Source organism: Lycium ferocissimum, chromosome 2, assembly GCF_029784015.1.
Source record: "Lycium ferocissimum isolate CSIRO_LF1 chromosome 2, AGI_CSIRO_Lferr_CH_V1, whole genome shotgun sequence".
NCBI classification, from domain to species: Eukaryota; Viridiplantae; Streptophyta; class Magnoliopsida; order Solanales; family Solanaceae; genus Lycium; species Lycium ferocissimum.
The window spans coordinates 48742077-48761317 of NC_081343.1; the positions used below are offsets into that span (position 1 = coordinate 48742077).

The 19241-nt window shown below is 32.7% G+C and overlaps 1 pseudogene; it reads right to left on the reverse strand.

The window, feature by feature from the left end:
- LOC132042043 (WPP domain-associated protein-like) overlaps positions 1-19241 on the reverse strand; it is a 37672-nt pseudogene that overhangs the window by 2136 nt on the left and 16295 nt on the right.

The window sequence follows — 19241 nt, forward strand, 5'->3', positions numbered from 1 at the left end:
AATCATCTTACCCCAGGATAATGCTGTAAAACTGGCGAGTAATGATCAAGTGCTATGTAAATCTTCTCATGTAGGCTTAAAAGTGTATCCACCTCATCTCCCAAAAGATCAACCTGAATGTACAAGAAACCCCTTTGAAAAACTTCATAAACCATAGTAAAACATCAAGAAGTTAAAGCATGATGCAATTTTTGTAATAGGTTAGAACAGTGGCGGATGTAGCATTTGAGTTATGGGTTGATCTGAACCCAGAACACAGACCTTTATTTTAAATTTCAATAAAAATTAGATTTTGACCCCATAATTTCAAAAGTAGAGTGCGTTCAGTGCTAAGAACTTCAAAGGTTGAACCCATCAGGTTCAAATCATGGATCCGCCTCTGGGTTAAAAGCTTAAATTTTAATTAAAAATATTGCATAGTTAATTGCTATTTATCTGCAAAATCAGAAATATAAAGAAAGATGCATTCTGTGTAATTGCCTCAGCCTCCGCCAATTGAAGGTCTGAACATTTTTTTTCAAGCCTTTCTTGGTTCAGTTGCATTGTTCTTCTCAGCAAATTGGCCTTCTTAACAAGAGAATCCAATTGAGAATACGAGTGCTCAAGCCTGAAAGTAGTACCAGCAAATTGCATTAGGTCTGAGTGCAGATAATTCAATGTAAACTTCGTAAAAGTCAAGTCTTCTAAGCAGAAGAAGGTTTTGAGTGTATGTGTATGTATATACCAGTTAAACAAAAATGTTTACATAATATAATCCCACTTTTTTCCCTACAAGAACTGAATGCTTACGCCAATTGCTACAAAGAAAAAAGTATAATGGCCACCAGAATAGTGTCCCCGTAAGTGTATTTTTAGGTCCTTATGGCAAGAATAGAACAGTAGGCATTCTGAAAACAAGTCCATATTGGTGTTTGTATTAGAAAGTAGTTGTACAAAAGTTATGTTCTCGGTGTAATTTGCAGTTCCTTTTGGATGTAAATTCGTTTGTCGATTTTCTGGATTCTCTGCGCATTTGAAGGGACAAAATATCTTTTTTCTGTATATATTAGCACTATGATTTCCAATTATTTATCCAAAAAGAAAAGGTATAACAAACCTTGCATTATTTGTTCTCAACCTTCCTGTCACTGTGCAATCAAAATCAGCAAGCATCTTTGACGATTTATGTATATTACCAATTATTGTTTCCACCTGCTTCCTTAGCTCCATTTCTTTTGCTTCAAGCGAGTACAAAAGAGTTTGCCTCTCTTCAGAAATAGCACAGACCATATTTTCCCTGTGATTAGCTTCTTTTAACTCCTCCTCTTTCTCCTCAAGACTTTTATTTATTTGGGCTGCCTCCTCTTTCAATACTTCAATTTGCGCCAATGCTTCTGCCAACTGGCCCTTTACCACATTTACTTCTTTGTTGCACCCAGAAGCTAATGTTTGTTGTTGATTTGCAAATTCTTTCACAGCATCTAACTCTTGAAGCACCTGCTCAAACTGACCCATCTGTTTTGCTAGAGCAGCTGATGCCTCTGTTGCTAAATTCTCCTTTTCAGTCACACGTATTTCCAGCTCAGAAACCAGTTGCTTAAGTCTGTCCTTCTCTTCAACCTCGATTTTAATTTGTTTTCCATCTCAATAACTTTTGAATACAATGTTTTTTTCATTCAAATACTCTTAAGCATGTCTTTAGCCTCCTTGATGCCTTCACCGGAAATCACTCCACAAATTTCTTGCATAATGAGGCACTCTATATCTAAATCTTCAATTTCAAATTTTGTACTTTCAGCATCAGTATCATTACTATCATTAGGCAGATCAAATCCCAAGTTTAATTCCTCAGCTTCATTTCTTGTCCCCCCACTGGGATCCCTTAGAAAACAGGTATACACTTCTTCCCTTACAGAAGCTTCTATCAGTGAGTCTTCCATGGCTAAATTGAGATCTCCTATCTGTTTTAGCAAAGAATGTTGCAGCCTCTTCTCATTGGCATCTCTTGGGACAAAAGGGACCAAAGATCTTTATCTCTACGCTGGTGATTTTCAGAAAGAAGGCTATCAAGCCTCTTCTCATTGGCGTCCGAAACTTGGGACAAAAGGGACTTAACTTCAACTTGCTCTAAGCTGGTGATTTTCAGAAAGAAGGCATCAAGTCTTCTCATTGGCATCCGAAACTTGGGACAAAAGGGACTTAACTTCAACTTGATCTTTCTCTAAGAATTTTCAAAAAGAAGGCTATCAAGCCTCTTCTCATTGGCATCCGAAACTTGGAACAAGAGGGACTTAACTTCAACTTGCGTATCTTTAAGCAAGTCTCTAAGCTGGTGATTTTCAGAAAGAAGGCTATCAAGCCTATCCTTCAAGTTACCGAAACTTAGAGTTTGCAGGATGTTTTTCATTCTCTACAAGGATATCATCCAATTTGAATATAATTTCTGGGATCTTCTTCCTTAGAATGTCAGATTCACCCTTATCCTTCTTATGTGGCACAGCAGAGCCTCCTCTAAGCTTTAGATAATCTGCTCTTAGATGAAAATATTCATCGGTTTTCTTTTGCAGAATGGACTCATAGTGTCTCTTCATTTTTGTCATTATATTACTAAAATAGGTCACCATTTCCTCTTTTGACATGTGCTTCAACGTGGCAGCATCAAAGTTCTCAGGTATATCAGTCTTGGAATCCTCCATCTTTTCATTTCCATCCCAATTTGAAGAAGTCACATGCTCACTTGATGTCTTGCGTGTAAAGACATCTGCATCATGCGATCCATGGGAAGTCATATACCCTGTTTCTGAACTTGACAATGACTTCAAAACAGCATCCAACTCCGTCCGTAAACTAGAGATGTCATTCAACTTCTCATTTCGGTCACCACGCAATTTAGCATACTGGTCCCACAATTTGTACTCAAAGTCTTCTTGCACAGTCCGAATTACACTACGCATTACCATGGCCTCAATCTCCACTTGGGTAAGATGCTCCTCCTGCCACTGACCAAGTGATGTCTTGGACAACTGTAGCATATCATCCATTCGTTTAAAGACGGTATCCACCATCATTTTCAAGTTATTTACTGTGTTGTCCAACTGAACCCAAATTCCAGATTCTTTCTCCTGTATACTCTTCCCACCATCAGAGCGAGAGCTTCTTGAATTCAAGCTTTTCAATACTCGAATTCATCTTAGCCCATCAAGAAAGTCTCCCATCTTGCCATGCTCCATAAAAACATCTGATAAAGTCATATGTTCTCGAAAATTCATGCTTTCTAACTCATCCTGCGACATGGGTGACCCAAGAGATTCAGTTTTGCTAAGAACCCCATCATGAAATTGCAAATACTCCTTCAAGTTGGCTAATTCCGTTTCCTTAGCCACTAGTCTCTCAGCTGCCTCTTGTTCCACCGCACTCACTATTCCCTTAATCACCGAGTCACTTACCATTCTTGATACCATTAATCGGTCATTGACATCTTCCCAGTATGTATCGAAATCCTCCAAAATCTCATCACCCAAATTCTCATTTTCCTTTGAACCATTAACCATTTGCTCAAAGCCACCATTTGTCATTCCCTCAGTATCATCCTCACCACGTGATTTTATACCATTACCATTTCTCGCCGCCCCATTCTCTAACACCTCTGAACTGCCCATAACAGAAGCATATCTGCATATATTTTCCAGATATTAGAAAACCCACAATTGGAAAAAAAGACTCCACTTAAACCCAAAATAGAAAGTCATAAATTAAGCTGAAAAAAAAAAAAAGTTTCAACATTTCAACCATCAAACAGTCATACCCATGATGAAATATACACAGAAATAAAACGATTAAAACAAAGAAAATGAAAACGAAAAATCAAAGCATTTGAAAGAAATCAAAATTTCAACCCAAAAATCAGAAAACTATAAAGATGGAACAAGTGAGTACAAGCAAATTAACACAAACTCAACATTAAATATACAAAGAAAAGGAAAAAAAGAGTAAGCATAATAAGGAACTGCCCATAATAGAAGCATATCTGCATATATTTTTCCCAATATTAGAAATCAGAAAACAAAATTCCACTCAAACCCAAAAATCAAAGCAAAAATCCACTTCACAAAACAATTATTAAAACTACTAAACAAACAATTAACTAAAGCAATACTTCTATAAGAAAAAAAAAAAAAAAGCTTAAGTGTGTGAACTTACAAGGAAAGAAATGATATTCTCCTTCAAAGCAATAAAGTTACCAAAAAGTATAATAGCTCAAATGGGTATTTGGTAAATATCACAGCTAAATGCTAAGCTGAAGCAGCTCTTTAATTTTTCTCAGAGAGAGGAAGAATAAGCAAAAGAAGGTTAGGGAGTGAGCGGGAGTGATTACATAGTATAAAGAAATGAAGGCTTAAAATTAAGATGATTTGCATGCAACTACTTTCGTTTTCTTTTTTCTTGCTTTTTGGCTGATTGTTATTGGAACGTCGATAATGGAGTTTGATTCCAATGACAAAAAAAGTTGATTCCGTGCGAAGATGATAAAAGTACGTCAATTATGAAAGTACGTCAATTATGAAAACAATCTATCTATATCTATATATAATACACCCGGATCAAAAAGAGTGTCCACTTAGCCATTTATACACCCCTTAAGAAAATATTAATTTTTTTAAAAAAAAATAAGTAATTTAACTAAACTACTCTTAATTAAACAGGTATAGAGATTTGATCATAAATCACTTAATAAGCCAAATCTGAAAAGATAAGGTTCATTCTTTCTTGATTTCACAAGTGGACATTCTTTTTTACTCAATAAAAAAAAATTAATTGACACTTTTTTTTTTATCCGGAAGAGTATAAGGTTGGCATATATAAGGTGACATGATACCTTTCTAAGTCCACTATTTACATTTATCTTTTTTCACCTTTTTTTTTTTTTTTTTTACTTTTCTCTTTTTTTTTCTTTTTTTTTTTTTTTTTTTTTTTTCCTACTACCTTTATGTATCTGTGTAAAAACCTTTAATAGCTCAATAATAAATACTCACACTTTTTTTCTCTTAAAGTCTCACTAATGACATTAGCCCACTACACTCTGTCGGTTAAAGATTAATATCCAACCTTTCTATTTGCTTTCTCCACTCAAGGTCTGATTGTCTTCTTTATCTAATTCCTAATTATAAATTTTTAATTATTGCTATAATAAAGTAGGATAATGAAGAATAATAAGAGCAATTATGAAGAGTATACGAAGAACGGACAAGGGTCTATATATATCAAATAATCTATATGTATCTATAATAAAGCTAGGCATAGACAAGGTGATGTGGCATCTCTCTATGACCAAGAATCCTATTTATCTTTTTTCTCATTTTTTTGGCTTTTTTTCTTACACTTTCATTTATTCCTTGCTTTTTTCTCCTTTCAAGCATTGCATTCAATTAGCCTAAATGTTGTACTAAATTAAATAACATTTCATAGCACAACCGTTTGGCAGAACAAACAATCTACACTCTTTATTACCACACTAATTCCCAAAATCCCAAGAGTTACCTTCTTCAGAGTAATTGATTTGATTAATTTGATTGATAATCGGTAACTTTTGATGCAATATAATAGATGCTTTACAGTTACCCTCTCCATTTTCTGGCAAAAACTTTCTTATCAAGTTCATTTCTCTTGCCTGATGCTTCACAATCTTCATTTTCCTTTATTATCTTTTTATTTATGTATTTATATTTATCTATATTCCATTCTTTACATATTTTTGCTACTCATTATTTTCTTTTTTTCCGTTAAAGCAATGATGATAGTCAGGTAAATTCTCTTTTCCTTTCCTCTTTTTTTTTTTTTTGTGTGTGTGTGTGTTGGAAACTTTGAAAATATTTTGTAACCATTGTATAATATTATTCTTTATATTCGTCCTTTTTCCAGTATCTTAGTACATCTTTATTGATATTTTCTTGCTTTCAAACTATCTTGATTTGTAGATGTGGCCAGCTTTGATTTAGAAAGCTAACGAGGGGATCTACGTTTATGGGATGCTCAGGAGCCGGTATATCATCAGGTTTCTATAGTCAAAATTAAGTGTTTTTGGATACTCACTTTCTTTATTTTGTAATATTGATCAAGATCTTTGTACTTTATAGCTATTTAAGCATTTTTCGGACACTCACTTTTCTTATTTTGTAGTTATGATTTTTTCCTTTTATTTTATAAGTTACGTATGATTTTCTGAGCCTTTGAATTTACAAGGTTCTCAAGTTGATACAAAATGAAAGGCTTTATGCAGTGAGAATTGGACCACATGTTTGCACCGAATGAATTAATTATTCTATTTGAACATACAATTGGATACTTTAACCCTTTTTTTCCTTTCATTTTATATTTATGTGCAATTTATTTATTGCGAGGTCTTGCTTCAGGTCTTCCGTTTGGTTTATACGAACCTATCTAAAGTTGTCACATGAAAAAAAGAGTAAATTGTTTGTAGAATTAAAAGAGGTCATTCATTTTAGATGGTGAGAGATGGAGTGTTTTTATTTAATTTTATATATCATTACTATTTGACAAGAATTGAATGTTAATAGAGTACATCTGTTTGCGATAATGATTACTCCTTCATACCCAATTTAGTTACTGAAAAATACTTGGCACTGATTTAATAATTATAGAGAAAACGGTCTCCCATGGTTATTTACAATTTGAAATAAAAGAAAATGATCTTTGTAAATTTTACATCATTTGTGTGCTATTTTGAAAAAATTGTAAAAATAATATTTCTTAGAAAGACATAAATTTTTAAATAAATTTATAAAGACTAAAAGATCAATTGAATACTAGTAATAATTATAATAGCAACAATAATAATTTTTTTTTTGGAGAAAAAAAAAAAGTGGCTGAGGATATGGGAAGGCTAGAAGTCCTATCAAGTGGTTGACCGCATATATAATTTGTTTGTATTTGAATTTGAATGAAATAAATGGGGATAATACATGAATACCCCTCAAAATTCGTCTCTCTGTTTTTTTTTTTAAAAAAGAACTATACGAGCAATTTTAGAACTCCTAACTAATTTAAAGTGGTTTACTGGTTTAATACCTTTTTGAGCAATATTTGCTCTTTTACACGTTTAGAAAGCGCATGACAGGAAAAAGTAAGTAAATTTTTTATAACTTTTTTTCATTATTTTTTTTAAAACTTTTTTGCCTTAATTTTATTCTTTCATTTTCGTTCTTTTTGTTTTTACATATTGGATCTTTTTCTTCTTCTCTACTCATTACTTATTTTTTGCCAAAAATATATCTGACCTGCAAAATATATTTTTTTTCAATGGACTGAGGAAAATGAATACAATTTCAAGTGCATAGGTTTTTATAACCAGATTGATTAGTACATGTTTTTATCTGCATAACAATATTATCCTCTACACTTCTAAATTTATCTATTGCCACAAAAAATTATCGTTACACCACCATGTTGAAATGATCACTAACCCACCCTCTTCCCTGCCCATCCTTACTCGAGTCATCCTCGCTTAACTTCAACAATTTTTTGCATCCATGTGTAACGACTTTTAGATTTTCTAAATTAGTAAACAATAATCAATCACGTACATAATCTTTTGCAATGAGTATAATAAAATAAGGACTTTTTTGGCTAATATGAAGGGTGTGTGGCAAGAGGAGGTAACCGACGATTCATGCGACCCAAAGAAGAGTCATGTTGTGATTTTTTAAGGTTGTCGTCAAAATTGTTTTGGGAAGAAGGAATAAGGGGGGTTAGTGGTGGATCTAATTTGGAGTTGTTGGATAGTTATTTATGAAGTGGGGAGAAAATGGTGAAAACAAGTAAAAATTATGTTTTTGAATTAGAAGAATGATGTGAAAAATTGAGGTAGTGTGTGGGTTGTACCACCTGCTTATATATGGGTTTGTCTGATAATAAGTATGTTTCTAACAAGTTTAATAGGACCTCTGCAGAATTAAAATGTGTTATATATGTATATATAAAATGAGTTGGAAAGGAACTTGATGGAGCTGGAAAGAAATATAATTCTGTGGTGGAGTATTGCCTTAACATGGTAGAAATCATTCGAGCTTGATTTTCTAATCCTTTTGAATTCAACTTTTACATTTTTGAAAGGTTGAATTTGACATGACCCTATAGCAAGACATGCTCATGAAACCATTAACTAAAAGTTTTAAAAAAATTGAAAAAGAAAATAATCCAATACTGATTTTTACAAAAGAAGTTTTCTTAATTACGAAGCAAACATATTGCAAACTCATTTTTTGAGTTATAATTCAATCTACTAAATTGATCACTAATTTACGACTTTGAGTATTTGTTAAAAATTTTGCTTTTAACTATTTTCTGACAAGTTTATACAAAAATTTTGATCTCTTAAAAAGTAAAATAAAAATTAAAAAAATACGAAGCTTGAAAATCTCCAAAGTGTTATAAATACACCGTATTATAGATGTCCATTCAAATACACAAATTAACCGGATAAGTTTACAATCAAGCGAGAGAAATTGCAAGAATCCCGAAAAAATTGCAAGAGCTTTAGCCGAAAAACCTTGTAAACTTCCTCGGCTTGCAATCAAACAAAAAATTTTACAAGAGGCCAAGCGTCAAATCGGCGAAAAAAGCCTCGCAACTACTTTTATTCTTGTATAAATAAGAAGTCAATTCAGTTCATTTGTCTATCAATTGAACGAACAATAAAATATCTCTCTCTCCCCCCAGCTTCTTTGGCTATATCTTTTGTTGTCGTGTACTTTTAATATTATTTCATAATACGTTATCAGCACGAGATTCTAACTAACTGAGTTTAAAATTTCCAGGTTCGGAGCTTGATAGCCTGTGCATGAATATATTTGCTACTTAAGTTGACCGAGCTGATTATCAAAATGACAAAGCTGTGAGCTTAAGGTATTGATTCACTACGTTGATTTGAGAAGTCATTCAATTGTTTGAATTCAACATCACCTATTCTTTTTGCATTTACACACCCTTGCTTCTCAGGTAAGCATGATTCTTTATTAATTAATAATAGAGGCCAAAGGTAAGTTATGCCTTTAGCACCTTTTTTGTAAAGCTACGGAGAGTGCGTTGAGCACTAATTTTTAAAAGGTTACAAACCTACAGAGAAGGCATTAGTTGCTCCTGAAGATCAATATGTAATAAGACATCAAAAATATAATTGATGTGATTTTGATTACTGTCTATTAATATGTAGAAGTTATTCTATAGTAATTTTATGAATTGGATATTTCACGGTGCTTCATATTAGCTCCTAAATCATTAATTGCTATGAAATCAGGTATACTCTGAAAGATCTGTTAGAGAAAAATTCTCTACATTATATGTATGCCTCGATTTAATCATGAAGTAATAAATGTGAATTTGTTGCCCTGAATATATATCAGGCAAAAGCTCGTCTTGAGGACTTGATGTTGAAATTTATCTTGATATAATGGGTCTGGCAGACATCATCAAAGATAAAAGCCAGGCATCAAATCAAGATCGTGCCAAAGCAAATAAAAATCAGGCATCAAATCAAGATCGTGCCAAAGCAATGATATTCCTTTATCCCTTGATAAGGACTTGAAATTGGAATATCTCACTTTTAAAGATCCTCGTATGTTGTGGAATAATTTGAAAGATAGATATAACTACCTGAAGATAGTTATTCTTCCACATGCACATTTTGATTGGATCTAGATAACCTATTTGGTTTAGGACCATTTATGCCTCAAAGTTGTTCCTGAAGAACAATGTTGTTAAGAGGGATTATGATGTTAATTTCATAACTCTTAATGGCTAAATAAGAGTTTGCAAGAAATATGTGGTCACCAGAAATGACAATATTTCCTACGCCTTGTTGTGGCTAATATGCCCATAATTACCTGGAGTGGTAATATTTACATAGGCTTGTTGTGATTACAACTGATGATGTGTTAGAGGAAAATTCTCTACATCATATGTATGCCTCAATTTGCTCCTGAAGTAGCAATAACTTAAAAGAGGTTCTAAGCTATCACGATTTGATATGCTTAAGGCACGTTTAGTTGATTCTGTTCCATCCTGAGGAGTGAGAACTTTTGATAAAAGCTATAAATATAGATATATTCCTTGAAGTGAATGTGATAAGATTAAGTAAAGCTTATCAATATAGACGTGCACTTGGTTGTGAAAATGTCACGACCCACCGCCCGAAGAGGCAGAATATTTGAGAAGAAATATTCTGAATATTTTATGCTTTACTCCTAAAGTAGTAAGGTAGTGAAATTTACTCCTGAAGTAGTAAATACTCTGCATTTTACTCCAGAAGTACTAAAATGCTGCAACTTACTCTCAAAGTAGTAAGAATCTGAATTCTACTCCGAAGAAGTAGAACTCTTGAAATCTACTCCGAAAGTAGTAGATATCTGAAATTGAAGTCTCTCAAAGAGGTTATATATGATAACACCATTTATCCTAGACCGTATTTGTTACGATTGAAAAATAAATTGTAATAAACCTGAAGTTTACTATCGAAAAAAATGGTTATCATATTGAGACCACAAATGATTGGAAGATTGAATATCTCCAAGTTATTACGGGTAGGAAACACGTGTGTGAAACGTTACCCGAACATGATGGGATCACATATCACAATAAACCAGAAGTTTATTGATATAAAATCTCATGCAATAGTAAACCAAAAATGTACTAAAGCAAATAGCAATCGTTGTGGTAAACTTGAAGTTTACTAGTACAAATAATTTTATCAGTTGACATGACCGTTTTGTCCGTCTTGATTTAAATTTGATGTGCTAATTGAGAATTCAAAATATATTGAAGAACTAGAAGATTCTTCAAGAATTTGTTTGTGTTACTTGTTCGTGTTACTTGTTCTTATGATAAGTTGATTACACCAGCTAATGTTGGGACTGAATCCCCGATATTTTGCAAAATATAAAAGGTGAATGTGGACCCCTTCACCTGCAATGTGATGTCTTAAATAGATGCATCAATGAGACGATGTCTTAAATAGATGCATCAATGAGACGATGTCTTAAATAGATGCATCAATGAGACGGTCACATGTCAGTTTATTGTCAACTGGCAGTTTGACATTTATGAAGTTGCTTGCTCAATATAATTGAGTTGGAAGCACAATTTCCAGAATATGTAATCAAGACAATTCATCTTAATAATGCTAGTTTAAATCTAAGCTGGTTTTGCATTGGATGCCTCCATAATATCGCTAAACCATTGCTTATGAGTACAGAGCTTCATATGTTGGTATGAGATATGATATATTGCATACAACGACACTTGTATGCTTCATACCAATAAATTATGATAAATTATCCACTCATAATTGGTTCAGGATCAGGAACTAGATATTTCCATCGTATAGCTTTTGATGTGTGGTATATGATTAATAGATATACCATGATACACACAAATGGATTTCCTAAAGAAAATAGGGATATGTGTTAGTTTTTCAAACATAAAGGGGGGGGGGGGGGGCAAGAATATGCAGCTAAGAAATATGTTGTGAATTATCATCAATATGATCCTCAGATAATTCAAGTAAAAAAGCATTAGCTAACCCAATTATTTCATATTTCATTTGCAAAATGCTCACAATGTCCCTGAAAGACAGAGCCTACAGCATGCATGGAGCATGGTAGACCAATCGGTTCCAAATGTAATAATCCTTGAAAAGGGGAGGAGCAAATGATCAAATTGATCATAATAAGGAGGCAATGTGCTCTTGAAGAGCCTATGACATAACATTTTATGAAACCTTATGTGAGGTTCGGGTACCTGAAAATAATGAAGTGATGAGATCTCAGTAAGTTATGTCGAAATGTGAACCAATACAAAATGATATCTCATCGACGATATCTTTGTTACAACATGGCCCGCAATATTGTATAAGATTGTGAGGATCTGAGTTCTACGTCTCTTAAAGCATGCCGACGTAGAATAATTACCAAGTGAGATGATACATCTTGGTAAACGTAAAGCTTATTGGACCTGTAGTCCAGACATCAGAAGATGTCACGCTATTTGACTACTAAATGGATGTTGTCACAGTCTGTATGTCTTATTGATAAAATTCAAAAATTTCTGAATGATCCAAAATGTCTGAAGCATATACAAGTTCTTGAGGAACTTGTTCATAATCCTTATATGGATTAAATTAGGTAAGATATTCATTGATGAAGGGTACAAAGATGATCATGTTTACCCTTGTCTCTGTATGATAATCAGAACCTTTCATATTATTGTGCAAGTTGGTGAGTTGAATATTTTTGAAGCTCTTAAAAAGTTTCCAAAAGTAGTAGATTATCTACTAAAAGAAGTTGAAGTGAGAAAATAATATTGGTCCCGACGTACCATATATTTTTGCAAATGATGCACTTATTTATCTTGCTATAACTATGAGCATGATATAATTTCTCTCATTCATAGAGATATTGAAATACGATCAATTGCATATTGTCAATGAAAACCCTGATATGAATGTGTTTATCCTAACAAATGTTGTCAAATGTTTTGAATATACAAGGCATTCATCTGATCGACATAAGAGTTTGATTCAGATATGTTATCTATTTGCATGAAGGATTATTGCCCCTCCATGCTGTTTTACATGATAGTCAAATCATAGGAGGATAACAACAATTTATGAAGCAAGTCAAGAATGTACTTGCCGTGAATCCAACAATATTATATGGTGATGATTGCCGTGATTCCAACAATATTATATGGTGATGATGCAACTCTATCTAAGTAGTGAACATGCAAATGGTCAACCAGTTCGTTAAATGATTATTTGACAGATCAGATCGCAAAGGCTCTACTAAACTGAATATATGATAAGTTGGTATACAAGATTGAAGTGTATCGTCTCCAAGAGCTATATCGTCTTCAAGAGCTATGTAATGCTTTAATCAGGGGAAGTAAAATACATGTTGTACTCTTTTTCCCTTAGTCAAGGTTTTGTCCCATTTGGGTTTTCCTGGTAAGGTTTTTAATGAGATAACTAGCAATGCGCCTTACTAGATATGTGCACTCTTTTTTCTTCGCTAGGATTTTTCCCACTAGGGTTTTCTCGTAGTAAGGTTTTAACAAGGCACAAATCTATTAATGAACATCCAGGGAGGAGTATTATAAATACACCGCATAATGGATGTCTATTCAAATACACAGTCAACTAGATAAGCTTACAATCAAGCAGTTGTTGCAACAAAAGCAGCTCGCGTATAGCTTGCAAGTAGCTCAAGTGTGCAGCAGCTTGCCAGTTAGCCTCCTCAAAGCTTGCAATCAAACAGCTTTGCAAGTAGCTCAGCAAAAAGGTGTTCTAAAAGCCTCGCAAAGAGCTTCGAAAAGCCTCGCAGTTGCTTCTATTCTTCTATAAATAGGAAGATTCAATTCATTTGTACATCAATTGAAAGAGCAATAAAATCTCTCCCTCTCTCCCCCAGTTTCTTTGGCTATATCTTTTGTTGTCGTGTACTTTTAATAGTATTTCATAACACAAAGAAGTTAATTTTGAAAGAAAAACATTTCTCTATTATATATAAAAAACATTTCTCTATTATATATAAAAAACATTTTTCTATTATATATAAGTGGCTACGAAGGACGAACAATGCAAAAGCTGAATGTACAAAAAAACATTCTAATTGTACTCTAAACCTTGCCCTGTTAGTGCCGTTTTCAGAAGAACTTATTGATGGAATACATGCATACGCAGCGGAAGCAAATAGCCAGGACTGTACTTGCATATAATATAGACAACCCATAATCAATATATTAATCAAACATAAAATTGATACTTATTTCTTGAAGCGTGACCGCGACCAAGAATCGAATCTTCAACCACTAACACACACCATCCACGAGATCGTCATCCTTCGCCCCACATCGTCGTAACCGAAATAATACTGTAATTTATGAAATTCATGTGGGCGAATTTCTATGGAAAAAGTGTAGAAACTTGTAAAAACCCTTAGCTTCCCCATGGAATAAGACCCCTATTTTATAACTATAAGTTTAGGGTTTTCACCCTTTTTCAAAACCTGTTGGGTCTTTATTTTCCACCAAGAAATAATATTCCATTTAATTTTTTATTATTCGGGCACAACAGGGACCACATAATTTAATTAACGAGGCTTCCTATTATGGAATTAATTCAAAAAACTAATTAACCCTACCATAATAAATTACGAATTGTTCCACTAAAAATCGTAAATCGCACTAATTTCGAAATCATACATCAAAACTTATTTAACTCCCCATGTTAAGATTGCGTATACCAATCAATTAAATTAAACTACGAAAATATAATTCATTGACTAATTGAATCTTTATATTTCTTAACTTACATCAACTACAAAATCTACCACATGAGACTTATAAGCATCCATAAAGGGTAATCATCAATCTCAAAGTTGAGATATAGATTCTATCAACCAATTATTATTTCACAAATGTAATTTGCCATTATCCAATTTACCAGAATACATAGACCCGCAATTAGGTCATTTATTCATTTTTAAAGTTCGGGTTCGAATTGAAAGTATATACTACCGAACTTAAACTAATTTAGAATCGGTAAATCAAATTTCGGTTCGGTACGGTATTCGGTAATACCATTCTTTTGCGGCACATTGGCAACCAAATAAGATCCGCTTAAATAACTCATCTAGCGAAGTGAAGATTGGACATCAAATTGATTTAAGTCTTCACCCATAAACCAACAATAGCTTCAACATTATATCTAGCTTTCTTTCCACAAGATTGACATCAAATTGATTTAAGGCTGAAACAATTTGATCAATGATAAATATTTGACACATAGAAGGTATTGTAGAAGTGAAATGAAATGACAATATATTATGCATTTATAAAGAATTCACAGTATGAAAAGATTGTGAAACGAATGGACTTGAAATGTTTGGGGTCTCTTGAAATGTTTGGGGCTGAGTTTTAGCCCTTTATATATTGGTATTAATTTCTATTTAATCAATTAATTGTAAATACCGAATACCGAAACCGAAATATTAAATTTTATATTTTAGTACCGAATACCGAACCGAATACCAATTTTACGGAATACCGAAATACCGAAATACAATCTCGCTTTTCGGTATTTTATGCCCAGCCCTACCTGCAATTGAGTCATACCTTTTAATAAATTAAAATAATGAACAAATCACATTGATCATAATAATTATATCAAGATTATGAGTATAAGTACATTTAATGAACCAGGGAATTTATTTTATATATTCAGTACAAAAACACTTATCTCTACTTGGTCCGTTCAATACATACAAAATGTATTAGCACAAGAAGATGGAACTATAACGTTCTCATAATGAAGATACATTATTTTAATCTTGTACTACAATCATACCGATGGTTTTGTCCAATTTTCATCTTAGATTGTGAGCAGAAATTTTATACTTATAAGAACCGACGATTTAATCTTCCGGGTATAAGCTAAACTCTATACACTAAATCATCTATTATATAAGTAAAGGACACACATACTAGTACATGATCTATTTAACTCTTTATTGAATAATGAATAAATAATTATTCTATAATATATACTATATCCAAACACATGGTTAATAGTATATATCCCAACAATCTCCCACTTAGACCTTTAACCCTGATAATTGTTAGAATATACCATGTCTAAACGCATGGTTAATGGTATATACCCCAACAATCTCCCACTTAAACTTTTAACCATGCATTTACAACTTTAACATGTATTCCTTTTGCATGACTACCAAAAGTCTTAGCCAATAAGCTCTTTGCAAAAAATAACTTACCAAGTTGTTTTCTGATGCAACTTCGTCTAGTAGTGCTTCGTCATAACTGACCGGTTCTGTACTAAGATCTTCAGAGATCCTATCATGAAACTCTCAAAAAAATGTATTTCTTTTCAGGAATCATATCATGAAATTCTCCCAAGAGTATACACCGAACCGATCTTGGTTATTATTCTCCCACTATGACTAAGTACTACTACTATTATAGTCACACTATCAAGCATGTTTCTTTCAATATTGAACTACTAACGCCTTCATATATTGCTATTTGCTCAACATCACTCCTAGTACTTAAAAGTAGTGAATTTCCTTACACCTATTAACGTTTCTCCCACTACTTAAATGCAATGGAACGTCAACCCTGGCTTGTCGGTTAGATGTTCTTGAACTTCTGAATTTTGGATGACTCATTTGCTATTTCTTTGCTCAGTTCCTATAAAACTAGTTTACTTCTAGGACCTTGGTTTATTAAATAGCCCTTTTCTAGAAATCTAGCAATTGTATTAACATATTTTCTTTTAGGACAGTAAATAAACCTCCTTTCGTTCCCTTTGGATATCTAATAAACATGCGTACATCCGTTCTTGATTCCCACTTATCTATTTTCCCTTTGAACACATGTGCTAGACAACCTCATATCCGAACATATTGCAGATTTGGGTTACGTCCAACCCGCTATTCTATGGGTGTCAAAGGTACTAACTTAGAGGGATTAAATTAAGAATGTAACTCGCAGTTTCTAAGACATATCCCAAAACGAAAAAGCAAATATAAATAAGTCAATCATTAATCTTACCACCTTTAAAAGAGTCATATTTATTTTCTCTTCCACACCAATATATTGTAGAATACTTGGTGTAGACAATTGAAAATGCAATCCCTCTATCTAATGAGTAACTAATGAACTCTACAAGGAGGTACTCGCCACTACGATCAAATCGCTATAACTTAATATATTTTCCATGACGCTTTTCATTTTCGTCTTAAATACCTTGAAATTTTCAAAGCATTTGAACCTACAGAGCATCAAATAAATATATTCATATCATGAGTAATCTTCTATGAATATCACAGAATACTCAAAATCACCTCTTGCCTCGAAGTTCATTATACCACACAAATCAGAATGGATTGACTTAACTTATCATTAACTTTATTTCCTTTTAAGAGAAAAGGTCTCTTAGTCATTTTTCCATCTAAATTGAACTCACAAGTTGGTAGTGCCTCCACTTTCAATGAACATTAAAAGTTCATCCTTTGACCAGCTTCGAAATCCTATCCAGCTTAAAATGACCTAGACACAAGTGCCAATAGATAAGCTCATTCAATTCACGAAAGAAAAATAAATTCTCTTATGGGGCATATTAACATTATTTAGTTCGGAAGAGTTATTAATTTAAAGTGTCCATGCATCAATGTACCACAAGAGATAAAATGTTTATCAAACTTAATAACACAAGAGTTACAAGAAAAATAAACTAACTATCCATCTCTTGTTTGGTTAGAAACTGAAAATTAATTTTTCTAACAAAAGTTACATATAATGCATTCTTTAATTAATGTCTTATCTCTATCAGAAGAAATTCCTGACTAGTAGTAAGTGGGCTAGATAAAATCTATTGAGAATTTGAGATATAATCATTAAATAAATCATTAGTTATGTAGTAAAAATTATAAACTTCAAAACACACATCACACATACACCATGCATACTGAATAGCTAGATTCGATAGGGAAACTTACTATTCATGCAAACTATATGAGTCGTGCCAGATAATTCAACCCATAAATTAAAACAGGACCAACTCAGATGGAGAGTAAATTGCTAATTTAAGTTAGGTAAATATCACTTTTAATAAACCCTAGTTCCATTGAACTAACGTGTAACTCAGTTGGAGAGTCAAGACAATCTATTAATTAACTAGGGACTGAAGCACAGTAAATTTACCATAATGAATCTATCCGATCGGGAAGAAGACCTACGTCAACATATAAATTCATTATATCACTGTTATATAAATGGAGACCATAGAGAATGAACCCTACCACACTACTGAAGAAATAAATTTTTTATTTAACAAAAAAAAATTCAGAAAACAAAAAAACCCATCTAAACGACCTCGGATGGACAAAAAGGGCCCAATTCACGAGCGTTGCTCGTGAGTATTGCTCAGTGGGTTGTTTTCAATGAACATACCAAATTTCAAGTCAATCGCAGTTTGTCAAAAATCAGAATTCTAAAACCATGACCAATTCGAATACAAAAAAAATTCTTTTTTTTTTTTAGCCTAGATAGAATTTAAAAAACATATACATTTGTTCAGTAGTTCTTATCACATATCATCATTAGCGTACTAATATAGATAGATCAAGAATAACGAACAAAATTTTAAAATATGTTTACATAATCTCAGTGTTGCTTTCTGGAAATTAGCATGTTTATGTAATCGTTGAATATAAAATTCAAAACACACCACAAGGATATCCATGCATCTTGAACAACATATTTCGATATAAAAGAACAATTCATGAAACATATATATGTGATGCCAAATATTCACTCTATAAATTTAAAACCAGAGCTAACTCAGATAAAGAGTATGTTGCTAATTTAAGCCAAGTGAATATCATTATCATTATTTCTAGTTCCATTGACCCAACATGTAACTCAGATGGAGAGTTAATACAAGCTATCAATAACTAGTGATTATACCTAGTGACAACCCATAATAAATCTATCCGATGGGGAGGAATACCTAAAGTCAACACATAAATTTATTATTTCACTAGTATTTAGTCATGAAAACCATAAGGAAGAATCTCTATCACCATTAGATCATAGCCAAGTAATTTTTCCTAAAAATTAATTTTTCAGAAAAAGAAAATTGCTCGAAACACCATCTAAACAACCCCGAATCACAAAAAACAACATGATTCACTGCAAAGCAGTGAATATTACTTACCGGGTCATTTTCGATGAACCTACAGAATTTCAGGTCAATCGGAGTTCGTAAAATTCTTGATCTCCAAAACTATGACCAAATCTGAAAAATAACCGATTCAGGCGATTTAAGTAAAACATAATCTAATCTATATCCTTATCATATATCAATTTCATGTTGAATCATCATGTATAATCATGTTCCAGATTTAACATAAATAAAACTGACATAAATAGTAGTTTTACATACTTAAAACACGTTTTAATTCGAAAGAACAACCTAAACCCATTTAAACAACCTCAAAGATTATTTCTTACTGGGCGTTTCCAATGAACACACCAAATTTCAGGTCAATAAGAGTTCGTGAAATTCTTAATCTCCACAACTAACCAAATTCTGAAGATAGCCGTTTTAGGTATATTTAGAATTAAATAAATAGGATCGATACTTTAATTCTCCTTTTATAATTATCCCAAGA